The sequence below is a fragment of the Nicotiana tabacum genome, chromosome 17, assembly GCF_000715075.1.
Source record: "Nicotiana tabacum cultivar K326 chromosome 17, ASM71507v2, whole genome shotgun sequence".
Lineage (NCBI taxonomy): Eukaryota > Viridiplantae > Streptophyta > Magnoliopsida > Solanales > Solanaceae > Nicotiana > Nicotiana tabacum.
Window position 1 is genome coordinate 19652764 of NC_134096.1, and position 18536 is coordinate 19671299.

Below are 18536 nucleotides of genomic sequence, written 5' to 3' on the forward strand. Positions count from 1 at the left end.
TGTGTGTTGCTTATACAAACATTCTTATTCTATAGTATTTATCTCGCCTTAAAATAATATGTATAATTCCCTATAATTTATGGGGGTAATAGTTATGCAGAGTGTAATAAGACCACTAAATGTTTGTATTAAGATATGTGTGATTATTTTTGCTTGTAAAATAACCAATCAATCACTATATTATGTAAACAAAATTTTATGCCGAGGTTACTGATAAGAGATCGCTTGGCTGCAAATGATGAAAACAGGTATATACAGCGGAAACAAATAGCCAGGATCACTTGTACGTAATATATACATGCATAATCACAGATTTTAATCGAACATAAAATTAATACTTATCTCTTGAAGAGTGACGCGATCGAGAAAAGAGCCTTCATGTAATGAACCGACCAGTTGTTTTGACTGTATTAGCCCTGATCCTCTATTTATTGCCGTTTCTGTGTTATACAGTGGTTACGTGACTTTCCACGATTTTTGGTTTTGGGTTCAGGTGAGTTTCAAAGTGAAATGAGACATATAGTCTCTAAACTAGAAGGTTAAGTCGTAAGAGTTGACCGTAGTTTGACTTGTGTGAAGACAACTCCGGAATAGAATTTTGACGGTTCCAATAGTTCTGTATGGTGATTTTAGTCTTAGATGCGTTCCTGAAAGTTGATTTCGAGGCCCGTAGGTCGTTTTGGCGTTAATTGGCGGAAGTTGGAAATTGATGGAATTTTAAAAATTTTGACCAGTAGTGGACTTTTTGATATCAAGGTCGAATTTTGATTTCGGAAGTTGGAATAGGTCCGTAATGTCAATTATGACTTTTGTGTAAAATTTGGGGTTAATCGGAGTTGTTTTGGTATAAATCGGCGTTGGTTTCAGAATTCAGAAGTTCATAAGTGCTTAGGCTTGAATCGATGCGTGATTCTTGATTTAAGTATTGTTTGATGTGATTTGACGCTTCGAGCACGTTCGTTTGATTTTTTAGAACTTGTTGGTATATTTGGTTAAGGTCTCGGGGGCCTCGGGTGTAATTCAAACCATGTTCGACGCATTTCGGTTCATTGTGGAATTGCAGAAATTCTGGTTCTCCCATTTCTGGTTTCCTCTTATGCAATTGCGGAAGAGGGGCCTTGATCGTGAAGCTTTGAGATTTGGCAGGTGTGGTTTGGTGCTATGCGATCGCGAGGAGGCTTGTGCGATCTCGAGGTTGGGTAGGTCAGTGCATCGCGAACGCGTGGGTGGTGTCACGTTCGCGATGAAGGAATGGGAGGTCTGGGAGGTGAGTGCACTACTCTATGAGGTCGCGTTTTGGTTCACGCTATCGCGTAACCCTGAAAAGTTTCTCACCGCATTCGCGTGCGGTCTTCTGCGTTAGCGTTGTAGGTTTTTGAGTTGTTGGTAATTTTGTTCTTCATGATCGAGTAGGAATTTTCGCGATCGCGTAGTGTAAATAACTGAGTGGCGGACTTAAGTTTCAAAATCGAGGGTTTATTTTATATTACACAATTTGGACTTTGAGAGCTCGGTTTAAGGCAAATTGTTGAGGGATTTTCTGAGGGATTGTGTGGGGTAAGAGTTCTTAACTCATTTTTTAAATTAAATTTCACTAATTTATCTCTCATTTCATCATTTAATTTGGGATTTGGGTTGAAAGATTTGGGGTAAGATGGAGGAAACATCTTAGGCCGAATTTTGGGGACTTGAGCGGGATTTTGGTATCAGATTTGTGTAATTCTTATATGGTTGGACTCGATATCGAATGGGTGTTTGACTTTTATAATTTTGGTCGGGGTTCCAAGATGCGGCCCCAAGTTGAATTTTTGGGGCAATTTTCAATTCTTTGCTAAGATCATAATTTATTCATTTAAATTAGTTTCCTATAGTTATATTTATAGTATGAAATTATTTTAGCTAGATTCGAGCCGTTCAGAGTTTGAAAATCAAGGGAAAAGCCTTCTAGTTGATTGATTTAGCGTGGTTTGAGATAAGTGACTTGTCTGTCCTTGTGTGGGGGAAATTCCCCTTAAGATTTGGTATTGTGGTGATAATTTGTGATATGTGAAGGCCGTGTACACAAAGTGGCGAGTGCGTACGCGGGAAAAATATTAAAATTCCAGTTTTTGCTATGTAGTTTTCTTTTTATACCTTAATTGAGTTACTTTAGTATGTTGTAGTCATTATGTTTAGCCTAATTTCACATGTCTACCTGTCTTATCTCTTATTTGCAACTTGTACTACATGTTTAGTTGAATTACTTGCTTTCTTAATTCGGTATTCAATACTTAACTGTGGGATTCTCTACTTGAAATTGCCATTCTTGAAATATTTTGCTGTTAAGTTTGGTGTTGAGTTGCAAAAGGTCGTATTTTCTATTGAGGCAAGGTTTAAGTTGTGAAATTTATTTTATTTAGTTGCTATGCTTTGGTTTTCGTGTTATTATTGAGGTTATTGTTTGGTTGTTGCATGAGGTTTCTCCTGTGTTGTTGTTATTTTTTGCACGAGGTTTCTGCTGTGCCGTTGTTACAATTTGCACGAGGTGTCTGCTGTGCCATTATGATTATTGATACGCATGTGATGGTATAAGGTCTAGGTGTTGAAACACATGCGGTGAGATAAGGTGAGCTTGATACGTGTGGCTAGTAGGGGAACTACTAGAAGCTATGCGGTATGATAAGGTGGGCTAAAACGTGGTAATGATCCGACCGGTGATTTTGAGCATTTGCACTTCACTCGGTAGTTTGAGGGAATGAGTAGTTCCGTATGATATATTATGAATTGGGTGAATTTTTGGTTTTTAGGTTATTTGGAATCGATTTGGAAGAATGAATTTTATGATTGAAGTTTTAAGTTGGAAGAGGTGATTAAGTTTGACTTTTGTGAATTTGACCCCAAAATGAAGTTTGGATGGTGCTGTTAGGTCCAGATGGTGATTTTGAACTTGGGCATATGCCCGAATTTATATTTGGATATTTCTAGAAGGATTCGGCACTAATTGGAGATAATTGGAAATTTGAAGGATTGGAAAGTTCATAAGTTTGATAGAGAGTTGACTTTGTGGATATCCGATTCAGATTGTGGTTCCGGGAATTGAAATAGCTCTGTTATGTCATTTGGAACTTGTGTGCCAAATTTGAGTTCATTCCAAGTTGATTAGATATGTTTCGGAGCGAGTTTTGGTAGTTGAGAGTTTTAAGTTCATTACTTTTGATTTGAGGTGCGACTCGTTGTTTCGATGTTGTTATGCGTGATTTGAAACCTCGAGTAGGTCCGCCTTATGTCATGGAACTTGTTGGTATATTCGGACGTGGTCCCAAGGGGCTTAGGCGAGTTTCGGACGAGGTTCAGACCATTTCGTCGTATGTTGCAATTGGCTAAGGCTGCTAGTTCTGGTGTGGCTGCATCTTCGGTCAATTAGTCACAGAAGTGACTTTGCAGATGTGGGGTTTTCCTTCACAGAAGAAAAAAGGGCAGCTGGGCGTGAAGGCCGCAGAGGTGGTATTTGTTCCGCACCCGCGACATCGCAGAAGTGGAGGGTTAGGTCGCAGAAGCGTGATTCATCACAGTAGCGGAAGCAGTGGTCGCACCTGCGTGTGCACATAAGCAGAATTAGTTCTGTTGGTGTGATAGGTGAATTCTAGTGATTGTCCGCAGAAGCGCATGTTTGGTCGCACAAGTGAAGCCGCATGAGCGGCCCTTTGTTCGCAAAAGCCTAAATCGCTTGACAGAATCTATATTTTCGAGGGTTGGTTGTTTTATTCTCATTTTGAGACTTGGAGCTCGATTTTGGGTGACTTTGGAGAGGAATTTCATCACAAGGATTGGGGTAAGTGTTTTATGCTCGATTTTGATTATATTTCGTGATTCTATCTTCGTTTTTGGTATTTGGATTATGTTTTTTAAAGAGAAATTGAGGATTTTAGCCTAAAGTTTTATAGAGTGAGTTTTGCGTTTTGACCATCGATTCGGAGTCGGATTTGGGTAAAAATAGTATGGCTGGACTCGTAGTCGAATGGGTCATCAGATTTAAATAATTTTCGTCTAGTTCCGAGGCGTAGGACCAGTTGGACTTTTAGGTTGATTTTGGGCTTTTGATTAAAGAATCGACCTTTATCGATTGGGTATGTCTCCTTCGGAATTAATTGATATATTTGAATTACTTTTGGCTAGTTTTGACACGTTCGGAGCTCAGTACCCTCGAGATGGCATTTTTGGAGCATCGCTTGGCTTGCTCGGTATTGGATTTGGCTTGTTCGAGGTAAGTAACACTTCTAAACTTGGTGCTGAAGGTATGAACCCCTGAATATACATGTTATGTTCTTAGCGTTAAGGTGACACACATGCTAGGTGACGGTCGAGTGGGTGTGCACAATGTAGTTACTTAATCTTGTTTCTATCCATGCAATTTTCACGTGTTAGAGAAATTGAGCTGTGAATCATATTAGAAATGATGTTTAGGCTATATGCTTATTCTATTGGTACCTGCTGAGGTCATCTCTACTGTTGAGTTATCTGCTTAAATTGCATCTACAAACTCAGTCATGTTCATTCATTTACATATCATATCTCAGTCTCTGTTATCATTCGTTTTCACATCATATTGTTGTCATTATTTGGGATGATTGGCATGAGATTTGTGATCTCGAGAGACTGGAGAGATTGATGACTGAGTTGGGGCCTGAGGGCCAGATTGTGAGTGATATTGATGGGATGGGGCTGCACGCTGCAGCAGGTATTATTTAGAATCGATTTGGAAGAATGAATTTCATGATTGAAGCTTTAAGTTGGAAGAGGTGATTAAGTTTGACTTTTGTGAATTTGACCCCGAAACGAAGTTTTGATGGCTCCGTTAGGTTCTGATGGTTATTTTAAACTCGGGCGTATGCCCAAATTTACATTTGGATATTTCTAGAAGGATTCAGCACTAATTGGAAAAATTTTAAAATTTGAAGGATTGGAAAGTTCATAAATTTGACTGAGAGTTGATTTTGTGGATATCAGATTCACATTGGGGTTACGGGAATTGGAATAGCTTGGCTATGTCATTTAGGACTTGTGTGAGAAATTTGAGTTCATTCCCAGTTGATTAGATATATTTCAGAGAGAGTTTTGGAAGTTGAGAGTTTTAAGTTCATTACTTTTGATTTGAGGTGCGATTTGTCATTTTGATGCTGTTATGCGTGATTTAAGGCCTCGATTAGGTCCGTGTTATGTTATGGAACTTGTTGGTTTATTCGGACGGGGTCCCGAGGGGCTCGGGTGAGTTCCAGATGAGGTTCGGACCATTTCGTCGCATGTTGCAATTGGCTAAGGCTGATGGCTTTGGTGTAGCCACATCTGCAGTCAATTGGTCGCAGAAGCGACTTCGCATATGTGGGGCTTTCCTTCGCAGAAGCGAAAAGGGAAGTTGGGCGTGAAGGCCGCAGAAGCAGGATTTGTTTCGCACCGGCGACATCATAGAAGCGGAGGTTTAGGTTGCCAAAGCGTGATTCGTCGCAGCAGCAGAAGCATTGGTTGCACCTGCGTGTGTGCAGAAGCGAAATTTTAACCACAAGTGCGATAGGAGAATTCCATTGATTCTCTGCATAAGCGCAAGTTTGGGCGCACAAGCGATGCCGCATAAGCGGCCCTTTATTAGCAAAAGCGAAAATCGCTGGACAAAATCTATATTTTCGAGGGTTGGTCGTTTATTCTCATTTTGAGACTTGGAGCTCAGTTTTGGGCGACTTTGGAGAGGAATTTCATCACAAGGATTGGGGTATGTGTTTTATACTCGGTTTTGATTATATTTCGTGATTCTATCTTCATTTTTGGTAATTGGGTTATGAATTTTAAAGAAAAATAGGGGTTTTTAGCATAAAGTTTTATAGAGTGAGTTTTTTAGTTTTGAACATGGATTCTATCTCATTTTGTGACATTTATGACATTCATATGCACATTAAGATGTAGGCATAGAGATGGACTTTCCTCATGCCATCTGATAATGAGACCTCTTAACTGTTGTTGAAAGTTTTTGAAAAAAATCACAGTTTTCAAACTTACTCATTTTTTTGGTGTTTTCGGTGAAAGATTTGAAATTTACTGTTATACTTGAAAAGCATGCCTATTGTCCGTAACTGTGAATGGGCTAAGCTATTTCTTGTACCATATTTATTATTTTGTTATGAACTGCTGCTGGTTATTGGAATTGGACTCTGACCCTTGTTCCATCTCGTCACTACTTTCAACCTAAAGTTAGGTTTGTTACTTATTGAGTACATGGGGTCGGTTGTACATATTGATAATGTGGGATAAAATGCACGGTGCTATTTTGGGAAAAATAATTTTTAAAACTAAATATAAAGGTTCCCACGGTGATATAAGCAAAAACTGTGATTAGTTTTTATGATTTGGGACTACGAGGCGGTACCTGGGGATTGGCCTTGTTGATATTCTCTCTTTGCTTTATTGTTGGGGTGTTGTTTCCTTAACATGTAAAATCCTTGTTTTCCTTTCGTGATTTTATTAGCTTCCTTGATTTCCATGTTGTTACTTTATGTATTTCTCTTAATGTTTCCCTTCCCTGTTATTTCAGTATATCATTATATTTTCTGTCTTGCTTCTTATTATCTCCAGTAGGGCCTCGACCTGACCTCTTCACTACTCTACCGAGGTTAGGCTTGGCACTTATTGGGTACCGTTGTGGTGTACTCATACTATGCTTCTGCACATGTTTTGTGCAGATCCAGGTACATCCTATCAGCCTCGGTATTAGCGCATTGAGTTGCTTGCTTTGGAGACTTCAAGGTACAGCTGCCCGCGTCTGCATGCCTCGGAGTCCCCTTCTACCCTGTTCTTTTCTTATTTCTTTACATCTTTATAGACAGTGATGTATAGGAGTGTTCAGTACTGTATCTAGAACTTGTGACTTATATTTTCACCGAGTTTTGGGAGATGTACATGTTGAGTTGCAGATTTTATTTCATATAGTTGTTGATGTTTTTGAAATTTAAATTATCATTTCTTAGTTATTCCACATGTTTGTTAGGCTTACCTAGTCTTAGAGACTAGGTGCCATCACGACATCATACATAGGGAAATCGGGGCCATGACACTTCAAGTGAGAGCAAATAACGTCCACGAGATCATCCTAAAGTTCCACAGTTTTCTGCTACGTGACCCAAATAATACCCAAAATTTGCAAAACTCGTGTGAGCGAGTTTCTCCTAGGAAAACCGTATATATAAAAACCATGGCCTCCTTATGGAATAAGACCCCTTTATATAGCCACATATATTAGGGTTTAAAATCTTTTTCTAAACCTGTTGGGTCTTCCTTTTCCACCAAAAAATATAATTTCATTTAATTCATAATTTTTCAGGCACAGGACTGCAATATTTAATTAAGCAGGCTTCCTATTATGGACTTAATTCAAAATATCCGAATTAATACTACCATAGTAAATTATGAATTATTCCACTAAAAATTTGTAATTGCACTCCTCAGTTACATTTCGAAATTCTACCATTAAACCTTATATAACGCCCCATGTTAAGATTCAGATACTAATAAAATAAATTAAATTATTGACAATTTAATTCATTGATTTTTTTCTTTAGACTTTCGCTTAACTTATTTCATGTGACGGATATAAAATCCACCTGCTGGGTTTACACATGAAATATTATAAGCTTTCATAAAAGTGTATCATCAATCTCTATACCGAGACATGGTTTCCATCAACTAACTATTACTTCGCCAATGTATATCATCATTGTCCAATTTACCAGGCGTATTGACCCACAAAAGAATCTCGCCTTTTAATAAATTAAAACAATAAATAATATACACAATTGATAATAATTATATCAAGATTAAGAGTATAAGTACATTTAGTGGCTAGAGAAGTTATTTTATTAAGTCCGTATAAAATACTTATCTCTACTTTCTCCGTTCAATACATACAAAATTTACTAGTACAAGAAGTCAAAATTAAATAATTTCCATAATCAAAATAAATTATATTTAATTTTGTGCTATAATCATTCCTGATGGGTTGTCCAATTCCATCATTAGATTGTGAACATGATCTTTATACTTATAAGAACCGATGATTTAATATTCCGTATATAAGCTAAACTCTTTACACTAAATCATCTACTATATAATTAAAAGACACAGACGAATATATGATCTATTTAAAACTTTATTAAAATTGAACAAATAATTGTTCCATAATAAATACTATATCCAAACCAAATCCATGGTTAATAGTATATATCCCAACAATCTCCCACTTAGACTTTTAACCATGATAACTATTAGAATATACTATATCTAAATGCATGGTTAATAGTATATGCTCTAACAATCTTCTACTTAGACTCATAACCATGCATCTATAACTTTCAAAGCTATCTTTTTGCACGACTATTAAAAGTCTCTGCCAATAAGCTGTTGTTAAAAGGAACTTGCCAAGTTATTTTCAAATGCAATTTTTATCTAGTAGTACTTTGTCGTAACTAACTAGTTTTGTATTAATCTCTTCAGGGATCTTGTTATGAAAACTCTTTCAAGAGTACATACCAAACTATGAATTTTCTTACTATTCTCCCACTACGACGAAGTACTATTAATATTATATTGATTACCTTGCGGTATTGAAATATTAATGACTTCTTCCTGTAGTATTCTCTGCTCAACATCACTTCCACTACTTAGAGGTAGTAAATTCTTTTGTCTATTATCATTTCTCCCACTAAGTAAATGCAATGGAACGTCAATTCCGACATATAGAGTTGTATGTTCTTGAGCCCCTAAATTTGTAGATGATTCACACATTATTTCTTTGCTTAGTTCCTGTAAAACTAGTTTACATCTAGGAACATAGTTTATTAAATAATCCTATTATAGAGAACTAGTATTTGTGCTAACAACTACCTTCTTTTCTTTAGGAAAATAAAATAAACCTCTTTTCATTCCCTTGGATATCCAATAAATGCGCATACATTCGTCCTTGATTTCATCTTATCCGTTTTCCCTTTAGGTATATATATTGGACAGTTCCATATCCGAACTTTCCCCAGAACGGACTTACGTTAAGTCCATAGTTCTATGAGGTCCAAGATACTGACTTAGAAGGAACTAAAATCAGAATGTAATTGCAGTTTCTAAGGCATATCCATAACGAAAAAAGAAACAAATCAGAATAACTCATCATTAATCTAAACATCTCCATAAGAGTCCTATTTCTTCTATCTAGTACATCACTCTATTATGGAGTATCCGGTGTAGACAATTGAGATATAATCCTTTATTCTGATAAATAATGAATGAACTATGTAGAGAAGTGCTAGACACCTACAATCAGATCGTAGTGATTTAATATATTCTCATGATGTTTTTCCGTATGAAGCCTTAAAATCCTTGAATTATTCAAACTTACGATGCATCATAAGTTTATATTCAAACCTACAATCAGATCGTAGTGATTTATATTTATATTTTGAGTAATTATTTATGAACGTCATAAAATTACTCAAAATCACATCTTGCCTATTTGTTCATTCGACAGCATAATCAAAATTGGATTAGTTCTAACTTATCACCGGCTCTCTTTCTTTTGGAGCAGAAATGTCTCTTAGTCATATTTCCTTCTAAACAGGATCCACAAGTTGGTAGTGCCTCTACTTTCAATGATCCTTAGGTTCATCCTTGACCAACTGAAATCCTATCCAGATAATTATGACTTAGACGCAAGTGCACGGATAAGTTTCACTCAATTTTGAAGAACATTTTCTCATATAAGGTAGACTAATATTGTTTAGTTCAGGAGTGATATTAATAATAACAAGGTCATGCATCCGTGTACCACAAGAGATAAAATATTTATCAAGTTTAATAACGCAAGAGTTCGAAAATAAAATAGATATTCATCCCTTAGTTTGCCTAAGGCCAATAATTAAATTCCTTATAGCAAAAGGTACATATATTGCATCCTCTAAGTTAATGTCTGATCATGACCAAAGAAATTTTTTGACAAGTGACATGACAAACTACATGAAGTCATTATGGAGTTGAGATATACAACATTAAATTGTGATGACCCGATTGATCATTTATAGTTTTAACCCTCAATTCTGTGTTTCAAAACCTCGACAAGCTCTGCTTAGCCTTTTTCGATTTGTATGCGCAATCCGTGTCTTTTTTCGAAAGGTTTTTATGAGAAAATTGATAAAAATATGAAATCGCGCCTTAAAACTTATTTGAGTTGACTATGGTCAATATTTTATGTAAACGAACCCAGATCAGTATTTAAAGGTCCCGGTGGGCCCGTGTAGTGATTTGGAACTCGAGTGTATGTCCATAATCGAATTCAATAGTCCCTAACTTGATTTATCATAATATGCTGAAAACTAAAAGTTTGAAGGTTTAAAGAATTCATAAGTTTGATTGTAGTTTGACTTTATTGCTACCGGGTTCGGATTTCAGTTCCAGAACTTGGTATAAGTTCATTACAATATTTATGATTTGTTTGCAAAATTTGGTGCAAAATTGGAGCTGATTTGACGTGATCCGAACGTCCGGTTGAAAAATTGAAAGTTCTTGGGTTTCATTGAAAATTTTATTCGTTTTGGTGTCTAATTCATAGTTCTAGGTGTTATTTTGGTATTTTGATCGTGCGAGCGAGTTTGTATGATGTTTTTGGACTAGTGTGCATGTTTGGTTTGGAGCCTCGAGAGCTCGGGTCATTTTTAGATAGGCTTTGGACTTAGGAAAATAGTTGGTGCAATCTGTTTCTGGTGCAAGCCTCAAACATCGCAATTGTGAGGTCAGGTTCGCATTTGCAATAACAGGGGGCCTCTGTCAGGTTCGCATTTACGAACAATTTCTTCGCATTTGTGAAGAGGGGTTGGGATTGCAAAGATCGTAATTGCGAAGCTCCACCGTTTGCATTTGCGAACAAATCATTGAAAATGCGATGATAGTATAGATGTGGGCTTCTTCACATTTGTGAAGGAATTCTCGCATTTGCGGGGTTTGCAATTGCGAACCCCAGGTCACAATTGCGATATCTGCGCCTCGACAAAAGAAGGAAAAAATGGGAATTAGCTCATTTCTTTCAAACTCTCAACCCTATACACCCCTAGAGGCGATTTTCCCAAGAGACTTTCTTCCTAAATTCATTGGTAAGACTTTAATCCATTTATTTTCAATTACCCATTACATTTCATAAGTTTTCAACATCAAATCTAGGATTTTCATGGTAGAAATTAGGGATTTGAGTAGAATTAGAGATTTTTGTAAATTTTGGATTTAAACCTCGAGTTGAGGTCGGATTTTAAAACTAATTACATAATCGGTCTTGGGGGTAAATGGGTGTTCGGATTTTGGTCCGAATTTCGGTTTTGACCAAGTGGGCCCGGGTTTGACTTTTGGTTGACTTTTTTCAATAATGGCCTAAATTGAACCTCTTTCATTCGTGAGTAGTTTCTAAAGCTTATTTTGAATTGTTGGTCAATAAATTCCTAGATTTTGTTCGTTTAGAGGCTTGTTTGAAAGGCAAGGCTGTGGTTGAGCCTTGAGTTGATTGCGAAGTGAGGTAAGTGTTGGGTCTAACCTTGATTTGAGGGAATTAGGAACCCTTGAGCTATGTGCTATGTGAAATTTATGTATAACGGTGTATATGCGAGGTGTAAAGTGTATATACGCTGTCAAAATACTTGTTTTCATGCTTTCTATATTTCATTAATTATTTTATTTCATGTCTTAACTATTACATGCCTTAATTTCTTCATACGTCTTAATTTGCTACTTGTCATTTATTATTCTTGTATTAATATGTTAGTTTCTCTCATGTTTCCATGATTTAATTGTTATTTTCCTGAATTGACTTACTTGTACCCTTTAGTTTCCATTTATTTGACTTGTCTTGCTGCTTAGTGTTAATTTTAGAAATTCTTGGTTTGGTACGAGATTTCCCGTATGGTTCTGCTTTCATATTCGTTAATCGTAGAGATTCTTGTGAGTTGAGTTATTGAATTGATTTCATTTATTGGTTTGTGTTTATGGATCGGTTTGCACGTCGCAACATGTGGAATAAGGGAGGATTGATATTGATATGATAGGATCGGGTTGCACGCCGCAACAAGTGGAATAAGGGAGGATTGATATGGTGAAATAAGGGAGGATTATGATGTTGATTATGATTATATGGTGGGATCGGGTTGTGCGCCACAACATATTTTAACATATTATTATTGTTATTAATATGGTGGAATAAAGGAGGATCTTGTTTATACGGTGAGATCAGGTTGCGCGCCGCAACAGTTTATGTATATTGCATTCCTTGTTGTATTGTGTTGGTTGCGGTATTTTTGTATGTGATTCCGAGGATTGTAATTCTGGTTTTACTGGTTTTTGAGGATTGAGATTATTGTCATGAGTTAACTGCTTTATTTTTGCGTATTTACGTTCTTGTCATTATTATTATACTACGTACAAGTTATTGTAAGTGACCCGCCTTAGCCTCGTCACTACTTCGTCGAGATTAGGATCGACACTTACAGAGTACATGGGGTCGGTTGTACTCATACTACACTCTGCACTTCTTGTGCAGATTTTGGAGTCAGTCCTAGCGGCAGTCAGTAGATTGCTCGGGTTGACTATTGGACGGAGACTTGAGGTATAGTTACTCGGCGTTCGCAGCCCTGAAGTACCCATCTACTTTATCTTAGCTGTGTATTTTTGTTTAGACATCAATACATTTATTCAGACCTTTATCTGTATTATTCTAATAGCTCGTGCACTTGTGACACTAGATCCGGGGTTATATTTAGATATTTCAATTGTTATTACTTTTCGCACCTTATATCAGTTTATTACATTTATTTTAGTTCAATTGGCATCAGTTAATGCGATTTGTTAAAAATGGCTTAAAACTATTCTAACATTGGCTTTCCTAGCAAGTGAAATGTTAGGCGCCATCATGGTCCCGAGGGTGAAAATTCTGAGTCATGACATAAATAGATCAGAATAAGTAAATTAACACTGAATAATAAAATTTAGACTGCATTCAATATATATACATACATGCATCTCGAATAAAAAATTTAGATGGGAAAAGAATTATTCATGCAAAGTATATTATATAATGCAAGAATTATACAATCCTAAAAGAAATAGTGCCAACTCAGATGGAGAGCAAATGGTTATTTTCAGTTAATTGTAAATAATCATTTAATACGAAAATTTCAAACGCACTACACACATATATTCATGCACCTTGAATAGCAAATTTCGATGGAAAAATGTAACCACCCCACTTGTAGTTTTAAGAATTAAAGCCCCGTTCAGCGACTTAAGGTTTCGAGCAACTTCGTAGTATGTATTATGACTTGCGTGTGTGGCCGAGTTTGGTTTCTGGAAGGTTCGCAATTTAATTGGAAGAACAATCCTTAATTTTTGAAGCTTAAATAAAAAGAGTTGACCGGAGTTTGACTTTTGAGCAAACGACTCCGGAATAGGATTTTGATGATGTCAATAGTTTCGTATGGTGATTTTGGAATTAGGCATATGTCCGGATGTTGATTTGGAGGTCCGTAAGTCGTTTCGACGTAAATTGCCGAAAGTGGGAAAATGGAATTTGGAAGTTTGACTGAGAGTTGACTTTATCGATATCTGGACCAGAATCCGATTTCGGAAGTTGGAATAGGTCCGTAATGTCATTTATGACTTGCGTGTAAAATTTGGAGTCAATCGGAGTTGTTTTGATATAAATCGGCATCGATTACGGAATTTGGAATTTCATAGTTCATAGGCTTGAATTTGGGTTGCGATTCATAGGATCGAGGTAGTTTTGATATTGTTATGTGTGATTTGAGGCCTTGAGTAAGTCTGTATTATATTATGAGATTTGTTGGTATATTCGAACGGGGTCCTGAGTGTCTCGGGTGAGTTTTGGGGTGGTTTCAGACCACTTTTAGGCCTTTTGGAAATTCTGCTAACTGGTGTTGGAAGTGTGCTATGCGATCACGGAGGTCTGGGATGCGATCGTGAAGAGTAAAGTGCAATCCAGGCCTTGTGAATCGCGATCGCGGAAGGAAGGGCCGCGATCGCGTAGAAGGAAATTTTGTTGCACTAATCCAACTTTGGAAGCTTATATCTTGCAATCTATAAGGAATTTGGAGATGATCCAAAAATTAAAGTTGCAGACGTTTGTGTCTAGTTTTCAGAATAATAAACTATTTGGAATATGGAGTTGTTCACAAAAAGTTATGGTTTATATACTACAGGCTGTGTGGGAAGAGTTTGGAAATCGCAAAGAAGAAATTTCTGCTGCACATGGCTGACTTTCGAAGCTCAAATCTCGCAATCTATAAGAATATGGGAGATGATCGAAACATAAAAGTTGTAGCCCTTGATGTCTAGTTTTCAGAAAGTTAAACCATTTGTCATTTGGAGTTATGTACAATAGTTATTGCTATTACACTACATGCTATCTGAGAACAATTTGGGAAGAGTTAATAGAATTTGTTCATCGCGATCGTGGGACAATGGCCGCGATCGCTTAGAGTAAAATTGTTCTAGAAAAATTTTGTACACCGTGATCGTGAAGGGTAAATCCCTGGACAGAACATATATTCGGGGGTCTGGTCATTTTCTTTATTTTTTGAGCTCGATTTTGGGCGATTCTAGAGAGATTCTTCACAAGCTTGATGTCACGACCCAAAACTCTAACCTGTCGTGATGGCGCCTATCGATGGTACTAGGCAAGCTGATTTTTCAAAATATTTCAAATGTTTCACAAAATAAACCAAAAGCTTGATATGACAGAGTTTTCATAAAGACAGGAGTTAAACTCAAAATACAACGCGGAAAAATAGCCCTAAATATCGGGGTGTCACCAAGTCATGAGCATCTAAACAACCAGTCTATGAAATAGTGTCTACAAGAGTCTGTGTCTAAATGCCAATACAGAAAAGAACGATAACAAGAAAGGAGAGAAAAGGACTGCGAACACCGGTAGCTACCTCGTGAATCTCCGATACTCAACCACGCACAAAATCAACGTCCTCTATGACCGGATACACTTGGATTTGCACATGAAGTGCAGGGTGTAGCATGAGTACAACCAACTCAGTAAGTAACAAAAATAAATTAGGAACTGAGAAGCAGAGACGAGCTATACAATTACCGTTGACTTCAGTAATTTCAGCAATGAAAGCAGACATGATTCAATTCCGGCAATATAAGTTAAGTCAGTTGTACATTTACTAAGTTCAGATAAACCGGATACAATATTTTCCAGAAGTTCAGAACAATGACATTATTCAGCTAAGTGCAGCAACAAAGGAAAACAAATGCAATCTCTCAATAGCTCAAACACTCGGCTATCAGCCCTCAATAATCACACTCAATAGGTACATGCGCTCACTTGGGGTGTACAGACTCTGGAGGGGCTCCTTCAGCCGGAGCACTATATTCCTGCGGCGTGCAGCCTGACCCAATCATAAAAGTAGCCAGAAGGCTCGTTGCAGCGTGAAACCCAATCCACAGTCCATAAATAGCCATAAGGCTCGTTGCGGCGTGCAACCCGATTCATATACGTAAATAGCCATAAGGCTCGTTGCGGCGTGCAACCCAATCCATATACGCTCACATAGCTCACAGTTTGGCACTCAGGCCCTATTTCAATCACTAACCTCTCTAGCCTCTCGGGCTCTCAGAAATCATACAAATCAGCCCAAAAGGGATAATAACAAATATCAACAAGAAAACAAGAGGAAACAGAGATATGACAAGCAAGTAAAACTGTGACTGAGTACCAGACAACAAATAGCAGTTAATTCAACAAGTACCCACCCGCTGAGGGTCCCAACAGTGATATCATATGGCCTAAGCATGGTTTCTAACATGAATGGCAGTCAAATTTCTAGAAGACTGAGGGAACATGTAATTAACAATAAGCTATTAGACTTTACAGTCTCACGGGACGGACCAAGTCACAATCCCCCCCACGGTGCACGCCCACACGCCCGTCACCTAGCAAGTGCGTCACCTCCAAAACAATCACATCATACAAAAATTCGGGGTTTCATACCCTCAAGACCATATTTAAGACTTTTACTTACCTCAAACCGCGCAAAATCCTACTCCGAAATGCCTTTGCCCCTCAAATCAGTCTCCAAATGCCCCGAATCTAGCATCCGACAAAAGTCACAAAACTCGAAAGCCCATTCACTCACGAGTCTAAAAAATGCTAAATTTATAGAAATCTGACACCATTTGGTCATCCAAATTCCCAAGATTCACTCTCAAATTCTCTAGCCCTAAACACCCCAAATTTCACCTCAAAAACTCACCAATTAGGTGAAAAATCAGTGAGGAAACATCATTATTGAAGATAAATGGACCCAAGGAGGTTACCTTAGTAATCACTTCAAAATCCAAGTTCCAAATAGTGAAAATGGTGGAAAATCTCGAAATCTCGCTTATATAGGCTCTGCCCAGGCTTTCCGCACCTGCGACCATTTACCCGCATCTGCGGCTTTGCGGGTGCTAACAAGTCTTCCGCTTTTGCGGACCAAAATTCTGCTCCTGTGGGCTTGCTCGTGTGAGGAAATATACACTTCTGCGAAGCCCAGCCTACAGTCCACTTCCGCTTCTGCGGTTCTACTACTGCATATGCGGTCACGCAAGTGCGGGAAAAGAATCACACCTGCGACCATCTGCTGCCTCGCCTCATGCTCCGCACCAGCGTTACCCTGTCCGCTTATGCGAGCTCGCACCTGCGGTTCCCCAATCATAGGTGCGATTACACCAGCAGGAACAACACTTCAGCTATCCTTCAACATCAAACTTTGATCCGTTAACCACCCAAAATCAACCCGAGGCCCCCGGGACCTCAACCAAACATACCAACAAGTCTTATAACACAATACGAACTTACTCGATCCTTCAAATCACCCCAAACAACATCAAAAATACGAATTACACCCAGATTCAAACCTAATGAACTTTTAAACTTCCAAATTCCACAAACGACGCCGAAACCTATCAAACCACGTCCGATTGACATCAAATTTTAAGAACAAGTCATAAATGACACCACGAACCCAGTCCAACTTTCGAAATTTCAATCCGTCCCCGATATCAAAAAGTCAACCCCCGGTCAAACTTCCCAAAAATTTGACTGTCGCCATTTCAAGCCTAATTCTACTCCCGACCTCCAAATCACAACCCAGACATGCTCCTACATCCAGAATTACCCAACGGAGCTAACGAAACCATCAAAATTCTAATCCAAGATCATTTACACATAGTTAAGAAACCAAGTGTCTCAATTCACTCTGAATTCACGCCGGACCCGAACCAACTAACCCGGTAAGTCATAAAACAACAATGAAGCACAAAAATGAGCAAAAAAGGGGAACGAGACTTCAACTCTCAAGACGATCGACCGAGTCGACACACTTGATTGGGGAAAGTGTTCTATATCCGAAAACAATAATATTTCATGATTCTATGGTTATTTTAATCAATTATTAGTGAATCAAATGGAAGAAATTGGGAGTTTTAGAAAATCTTTCAAAAACCAAAATTTAAGATTTGGAGGTCGATTCATTATCAGAATTTGGTAAAATTGGTATGGTTGAACTCGTATCGGAATGGGTGTTCGAATTTTATAAATATTATGTCGGGTTCCGAGAGGTGGGCCCCGCGTTGACATTTGGTTAACTTTTTAATGTAAAATTTTAAGTTGATATTTTATTATCCGGATTTGTTTCCGATAAAATTCAATGAAGTTATACAATTAATTTGGATAGATTTGTGCTATCCGAAGGTCAATTCAAGCAAGAAGGCGATTTTGGAATATCGGCCTAACTTCAGAAAGGTAAGTATCTTGCTTAAACTGGAGTGGGGGAATTACCCCTTAAGCATTGAGTCTTATGTGAAAATTATTTGATTGAAAGATGTGTACGCAAGGTGACGAGTACGTACTCGGGCTTATATGTGCAAATTTTATTGGTTTAAAGTCTTAGGCATTTTTATGTATTAAATTGGATAATTGTTGGCATTTATTAAATCCTCTATTTGCTATGCCTCAAATCCTTATTTCTCGTGTTTATTTTTATATGATAATTTGGTGTGATTGTTACTTGACTTTTATATGGATTATGTGTTCTGTTGAGTTTCCATTTCACGGAAATAATTTTATTAAGGATTTTTCATTTGCAAATAACTAATTAAATAAGTTTATGACTTGCGTGCAAAATTTGAAGTCAATCGGAGTTGTTTTTATATAAATCGGCATCGATTACGGAATTTGGAATTTCATAGTTCATAGGCTTGAATTTGGGCTACGATTCATAAGATCGAGGTAGTTTTGATATTGTTATGTGTGATTTGAGGCCTTGAGTAAGTCCGTATTATATTATGAAATTTGTTGGTATATTCGAACGGGGTCCCGAGTGGCTCGGGTGAGTTTTGGGATGGTTTCAGACCAGTTTTAGGCCTTTTGGAAATTCTGCTAACTGGTGTCAGAAGTGTGCTATGCGATCGCGGAGGTC